This window comes from Mustela putorius, unplaced genomic scaffold, assembly GCF_011764305.1.
Source record: "Mustela putorius furo isolate JIRA1106 unplaced genomic scaffold, ASM1176430v1.1 tig00001114_pilon_pilon_pilon, whole genome shotgun sequence".
NCBI lineage: Eukaryota > Metazoa > Chordata > Mammalia > Carnivora > Mustelidae > Mustela > Mustela putorius.
In genome coordinates, this window is record NW_025421575.1 from 1,127,183 (window position 1) to 1,135,520 (window position 8,338).

Below are 8,338 nucleotides of genomic sequence, written 5' to 3' on the forward strand. Positions count from 1 at the left end.
TAAAACGGACCAAAATCCCAGTTCTCATGGTTCTTTATATTCTATTTTCTCATGGTTCTTCATACTCGGGAGAGGGGACAGTAATTACTATATATGTATATGTCTGGCGATAAATACTAGGGAGAAAAAGCAGAGGAAAGGGGGTGGGGTGGGAGAGTGCCTGGTGGGGGCCAACGGGAATTACGATTTTGAAGAGTGGTCAGAGATGGCCTCTCTGAGATGCTAATTTTCTGAAACACTTGAAAAGGGTCGATGATTGAAAAAGGGTGGGAAAATCTGATAACATTGGAAATTGTAAAAGGACAGTTACAGAAGGCCTTTCTTAGATGGTAATGCCTGAAGGAAGTTAGGAAACCAGCCATACAGCGTCCAACACCAGTTTTCGCAGTTGATTTAGAAAAACATTACCCAAGTGTTTAGGGTGTTTTCCGTGTTTATTTTCCCATTTTTTTTTTTCTGTTTTCTCTGTTTCCAGGTAGCACTCCAGTTACATGCTTTCTTACTTTTCTTCCAACAAACCAAACTTCTTCCCACTTCTACAACTTTATATAGGCTAGAATATTTTCCCTTCATATCTTTGTTCTCAACAACCAAACCTCTTCTCAATTGTCATTTCCCCACAGGAGTCTCCCTAGCCACGCTATCCTAAATAACAACCTCTCCAGCCCCTTATCTGCTTAATTTTCTTTAAAGTACTTAGTCTGAAAGTATATTATTTGTTTACCCTACCCCTTAAGAGCAGCAAACCTCATTGTTTTGTTTATTGTTATAACACCAGCGAACTCATAGTAGATTATCAAATATTTTTTAACAGTTAACATTTTATTGAATAATTGCAGGTCAGACACAAATCTAAATATCTTCAAAAGTGTTATAAACTAAGTATATTAGAATATCATACCCATTTTTTATATTATATTTTATTTTTTCAGTCTTACAAGATTCATTGTTTATGCACCACACCCAGTGCTCCATGCAGTAGTTGCCCTCCGTAATACCCACCACCGGACTATCACTATCAAATATTTTTTGAGAGAATGCACCCTCTCAGCATGATGGCCATTTCATCAGCCTGAATATAAGTATTTCACTCCAAGCAGTTACAATAATATACTCACACTTCCTGCTCATCTTCCCATCAGACTTGATATTGTCATTTTTTAACAATATGTACACATAATTTAGGTGCTATCAGCTTTTGTCTTATATGATGTAGTCGTGTACCAGAACTTTTACTGAGAATGCGTAAAACGAATTCTTCAGTGGCCTGCAGGTGTTATTAAACCCGATAGTGAGCATTGGTAATAACATTAGCCACTCCTTTACATGTTCTTGAGGCAAACATAGCTTAATGTGAAAGTTACAATTATAAAGGAAGCAGGAGAAAATATAAGTGAATATGTCTACATCCTTGGGGATGTGGAATGACTTTCTAAACATGACACAAAATTTTTAAAAGGAATTACTGTTAAATAAGAATAAATAAAAGCTTCTGAATGTCAAAACACAAGGTTAGTGAAGTTAAAAGAGAAATGAAAAACTGAAAAAAACAATTTCAAAATGACATATAAGAGCTAAGGGGTAATACTAGTCTATAATAAAATTAAAAGACAAATGACAAATTGGTAAAAATATTAAATATATGATAAACATATATGACAAATATCACAAGTCAATAAAGAGCTATTAAAATTGATTTTTTAAAAAGATAAACCCCCCTTATGCTAAGGACATAAATAATTCAAAAAAGGAGAAATCATTTGCCTGATAAGCGTATGATAATAGGTTCAATCTCACTAGTAACTAGAAGTGAAAATAGAAACTAATTTTTTCTCTTAGAATGCCAAATATTAAAAATTTGATAATATTAAGTGTTGATGAAGATCCTATGAAATAGGCACACCTGAATGTTACTGGTACAAATTGATATAACATGTTTTGGGTAACTTGGCAATGTATATCAAATGCCTCAATGTCCTGTTTGACCACCAAGTCCATGTACAGAAATTTAAGGAAAAGAAGTGAACACATTTGCAAAGACGCATGTAACAAGTATACAAAGATTTTGATCACAGTGAGGCTTATAATATTGAAATACTGAAAAATCAGGAAACTATTCAACAATAATTAGTGAAATATTTTACAGTACATCTACTTAATGGATTCTAACATCGCCACTGAAAATAAGGAGCTAGATCTGGAAATATGTTCAAGTTACATTTTTAATGGAAAAAAAGCAATTTACAAAATAGCCTGTGTGATTCTATTTATATATTAAAAATACGTGTAAATATGCATGGAAAAATTCTAGATGTGTACACATGCAAATAAAATATGAAGGGATGATTATTAGTAACCTTTCTTCTTTCCTCTGTTTGCATTGTCTTGAATATTTTGCAATGTGCATGTATTACTTGCTATTGGGAGAAGGGGCCATTTTCATTTTGAAAGAAAGTTCTGTCTGAATCTGAAAAAGAAAAAAGAAAAAAACCAGTATCTTCATATCCACCTGTTTTATTCTCTTCATCATTTAATTATACCCTTCCTCTCTTTCTTTTTTCTGTTTTTCTTTTTCTCTTCCTCTCTTCCATGTGTTCTTCCAGGCTGTTTTATAAGCAAGGAACTGCTTACTTCCAATATTTTGGAAGTGACTTCTCAAAGCAGTTTATCCTGTGATGGCATTCAGTGCCACCCTAGACCCCAAGGAAACAACCACTGACTAATTATCATTCAGCTTCTGTTCAGTCTAATTTCTCTCCCATGCACTTCTTACATATGTGTGATGTTCAAATGATTTTTACCCCTTCCTGGTGAGATGTCCTTTAGGAGGAAAAAAAAAAATAAAAGATTCTCCCAGTCTTTCTTGGATTCATTTATTCAACAAAATGTATAGATCATCTGCTATATGCTGGTCACCTGGAATAGATCAGTAGAACAAAGACAGGAAGACCCTACCCTTGTGGCAAGACAGACATTGAACAAATACTTATAAAGTAATGAACAAAATGAAGGAGACATGGGTACAATGGGAGGGGTATATAAAAGGAACTTTTAACCTAGAGATGATGCCACTTTTAGCTGAGACCAGAGCTGAAGTAAGAATGCCAATTAGAGAGGGGGGATAAAGATTAAGGAGGAACCCTGAAAGAAGGAATGATCTGTACAGATGTCCTGGGGTGAGAAAATGGGGAGCTGAAAGACTATCTCATTTTCTTTAGCAAATCACTCTGTGTAGTTTTCTTCTTAGCATTCACCACACTGAAATGTATTTATCTTGTCTATTTGTTTATGTTGTTTACTGTTTGTATGTCTAGGTTTCTAGCCTGTCAGTCTTCCCACTGCTCTGTCCCCAGTGTTAAATTCCATGAGTACTGAAGCTTTGTCCCACTACTTCACCACTGTATTTTCTGAGCCTAAAATATATAATAGACAGTCAATATTTCTTGGATCAATCAAAGCATTAGCTTGTAGTTCATATTAGACATTTTGAATCTTAAGGGCAATGGGAAGTTGTTGAAGAGTCAACTTCTTTCAAGATATGTCTCCAAAGGCAAAGGAAACAAAAGCAAAAATAAACTTTTGGGGCTTCATCAAAGTCAAAAGCTTCTGCACAGCAAAGGAAACAGTCAAAAAAACAAAGAGGCAACCCACAGAATGGGAGAAGATATTTGCAAATGACAGTACAGACAAAAGGTTGATATCCAGGGTCTATAATGAACTCCTCAAACTCAACACACACAAAACAGACAATCATATCAAAAAATAGGCAGAAGATATGAACAGACACTTCTCCAATGAAGAGTTTTTAAAACATCATTTAAAAATGATCTGATAAAGGTCTTTTTTTTTAAGATCTTCATGACTACCATATTATTAAATTGCATTTTCTTTATAGTAGTTATACTTACTATTTTTTTAAGTAGGCTTTACACCCAGGATGGGGCTGGATGAGGGCTGGAACTCACAACCATGAGATCAAGACCTAAGCCAAGATTAAGAGTTGGACACTCAGTGGACGGTGCCACCCAGGAACACTGAGTATACCTACTACTTTAAGATTCAAAAATCCTTCATCTTTAGGAAGATCAACTGGTTTTGTTTTTTTAAAAAATGACACCCATGAAAAATCTATTTATTTAGTTTAGATATTGTCTGTAGGGTCTCAGGAGCTTTTTAAAAAATATTTTGAATAAGAAAACAAACAATCAAGTCAAAAAATGCCCAGAAGACATGAACAGACACTTCTCAAAAGAAGACATACAAATGGCTAACAGACACATGAAAAAATGTTCATCATCATTAGCCATCAGGGAAATTCAAACCAAAACCACATTGAGATACCACCTTACACAAGTTAGAATGGCAAAAATTGACAAGGCAAGAAACGACAAATATTGGAGAAGTTGTAGAGAAAAGGGAACCCTCTTATACTGTTGCTGGGAATGCAAGTTGGTGCAGCCACTTCGGAAAACAGTGTGGAAATTCCTCAAAAAATTTAAAAATTGAGCCACCCTATGACCCAGCAATTGCACTACCGGGTATTTACCCCAAAGATACAGATGTAGTGAAAAGAAGGGCCATCTTTACCCCAATGTTTATAGCAACAATGTCCACAATAGCCAAACTCTGGAAAGAGCCAAGATGCCCTTCAACAGATGAATGGATAAAGAAGATGTGGTCCAACGGTCACCAAACTGTGGGAAGAACCAAGATGCCCTTCAACGGACGAATGGATAAGGAAGATGTGGTCCATATACGCTATGGAGTATTATGCCTCTGTCAGAAAGGATGAATACCCAATTTTTGTAGCAACATGGACAGGACTGGAAGAGATGATGCTGAGTGAAATAAGTCAAGCAGAGAGAGTCAATTATCATATGGTTTCACTTATTTGTGGAGCATAACAAATAGCATGGAGGACAAGGGGAGATGGAGAGGAGAAGGGAGTTGAGGGAAATTGCAAGGGGAGGTGAACCATGAGAGACTATGGACTCTGAAAAACAATCTGAGGGTTTTGAAGGGGCGGGGGGTGGGAGGTTGGGGGATACAGGTGGTGGCTATTGGAGAGGGCAAGGATTGCATGGAGCACTGGGTGTGGTGCAAAAATAATGAATACTGTTATGCTGAAAAAAAAAAAGAGGATGTGGTCCAATATATACAATGGAATATTACTCAGCCATCAGAAAGGATGAATACCCAACTGTTGCATCAACATGGAAGGGACTGGAGAAGATTATGCTAAGTGAAATAAGTCAATCAGAGAAAGTCAATTATCATATAGTTTCACTAATTTATGGAACATAAGGAATAGCATGGAGGACATTAGAAGGAAGGGAAAAATTAAGGGGTGGAAATCAGAGGGGAAGATGAATTATGAGAGACTATGGATTCTGAGAAACAAACTGAGGGTTTTAGAGGGGAAGGTGTGGGGGCGTGGGTTAGCCTGGTGATGGGTATTAAGGAGGGCAGGTATTGTATGGAGCATTGGGGGTTATATGCAAACAATGAATCATGGAACACTACATCAAAAACTAATGATATACTGTATCTTGACTAACATAACATAAAAAAAAAGAACTACTGGCCCAAATCAATTTAACCAGAAAACCAATGTCTGCATCTTAGTGATTCCACTCTGCCTTAGTTTGCTCCTTCAGGGGTTCACAATAATATTCAAGATATAAATGAATTCTAAGTATTTTCTCCAGTTTGCCCTGAGGAAGAAAATAGCAGGATGGGAAGGAATAAGTGAAAGGCAATCTATTCATGTATTCAGTTATGTCATCCATTCAACAATATTTATTGTGTGCCATGGCATTGTGCTAGGCTTTGGGATTATAGATAGAAAAGATATAATTGCTGTCCTGAGAACATTCACATCCAGAAGAAAAGAGGCAGGATGTAGTTTTATCTACAGTCAATTTGTAAAAATATGTGGAAGCTAAAGCTGATGTGTTGGTTTCACTGTAGGAGCCCAGGCAAAATGTTTGAGAAGGTCATCCACAAATTTGTATTTATAAAATGTTATAGGACTTAAAAATAAATGGAAGATTAGGGAGTGAAGCACACAAAGCATAAAAGCCCTTTTATTCCTTAACACCTGTATAAAGTATTTTTAAACTAAAGGACTTAAGAATGGCAATCTTGTATATTCACCTTATGGTGACAGAGGAGGCTAGTAAAAAGATTACAATTGTTTTCATTCCCAGTAGCACAATGCCATGTTTATACTAGTATTGCTGTTGAAAACCTACTTGCTCTATAACTCATTTTATTTCTTTGAAAAGGGTATATAGTGATGGATATTGTTTCTCCTACAAATGTTATGTAATTAATTAACTGGGGTTGTTCTTCTGTAGCAAAATATACTCTAGAAATAGGAAGTATTATTGGAAATATTCAAACCATAGAAACAAAATATGTACTGAGTGTCTGGTTAATTACATCAGTAGTAAGGGAACTCAGTAGATTTAGTGTAGTGCCTTTTTTCTGGCTATTACAGCAGCAAAGAAAGGTCTCTCTTTATACTTTATGCTTTCTGGGAATATAAAAACAACCTGCCTAAGGAAGTAATATCAAGCACCTTGTATATCAAACATGAAGGTTTCAGATGCTCTGGTATAGAAAGCACAAAGCAGTTTTCTAAATCATGCCAAAACAACCATAATGTAAGTTTCTGAAGCAAATTAGGTGCAATAAAGCAGGGAGAAGACAGAAGATTTGGATTAGAAAAGAAATACCCATCTTATCTCCAATTAATAATCTATTTTACTAAATACATAGTCATTTAATCATTTAAACTGTGAAGAATAAATGTTTAAAGTAAGTTAGGTTGACTATGCACTGTCTTTTGGCATGAAACAACTCTGTGGAGACAAGATGATTCTGTCCCTGTTTCATATCTCTAACCTCCTCTGTCACCATAAAAGCCTCAAGCCCACCTAAAAGCCTTAGCACCCACCTAAACTTTCATCTCCATAGAGGTCAGCTATAGGTCCACTTCCATCTCCATTTCCACTGTTTTGCATCCCCTCAACACTTTCTACTGAGCCCTCTGAAATCATGCATTCAATATCAGCACATAACCCTGGATTCTTAGTCTCTCTCCATTGAAAGGTCTATCCTTCTTAGCACCTTGAGAAGTGGTAGGTTCCAAATGGCCTCCCCTTCCCTAAGATTCACTGAGGAAAAAAAATGCAGACCGTTTTTCCTATTTCATTTTTCAAACTCAGAAGGAGAGATGGAAGGGGCACTGAATTAAACTACAGATTCCTACGCCTCACCCTAAGATTCTGATTCAGACGTTTTAGGGTACAATTCAGGAATCTTCATTTTATTTTATTTTTAAAAAGATTGTGTTTATTTATTTAACAGAGAGAGAGAGAACACAAGCAGGGGGTGGAGAAGAGGCAGAGGGAGAAGCAGGCTCCCCACCGAACAGGGAGGCCAAAGTGAGGCTCCATCCCAGGACCCTGGGATCATGACCTGAGCAGAAGCAGACCTTTAATGATTGAGTCACTCAGGCACCCCAGGAATCTTCATTTTAAACAAACTCTCCAAAAGATTCAGATGCAGATTATCCGCAGAGAAGTGCTTAGAAGGTGAACTTAGTCCCAGGCTTTGGATTTCCGGGAGCAAACTGAGGGTTACAGAAGGGAGGTCGTGGGAAGGTGGGGTAACCTTGTGATGGATTTTAAGGAGGGCATGTGATCTGATGAGCACTGGGTGTTATACACAACTAATCGATCGTTGAACGCTACATCAAAAACTCATGATGTATTGTATGTTGGCTAATTAAACCTAATAAAATTTTTTTAAAAGATGGACTTGGTTAAAACAATAATAGTTATCCTCCACTGTGTCCCTACTATGTGCCAAGAATATTATGCACATTGTCTTATTTAACTCTCTCTCATACATGAACACCCTTGAAAGATGTTATGAGCATTTTATAGTTGAGGAAAATGAAGCTCAAAGCAGCAAAACCAAAATTTGCATAAGATCATACAACTGTAAATAATGGAGATAAGTTTGTACTCTAAGTGCATGCAGCTTCTAACACTCCAGATCTCCTAGCTCCTAAACCAGGGCTCAAGTGAATAATACATTTAAAAAAATATTTCCTTAAAGGTGATTGAAAAGATAAAAAACCCTGCTCTGCTAGACCCACTATTCTTAAAAAGTTCTATATACCTTATAATACTAAAGATCTTGAATGGGCATTTTTTCCAAACAAAAATTCTCTCTTTCTTCCTTTTTACCCAATTCCTCTATATATATTGCAGAAATCTGCTAATGTCACTTATGCCTTTGGCATACTTTTTTTTTTTTCTGTTTG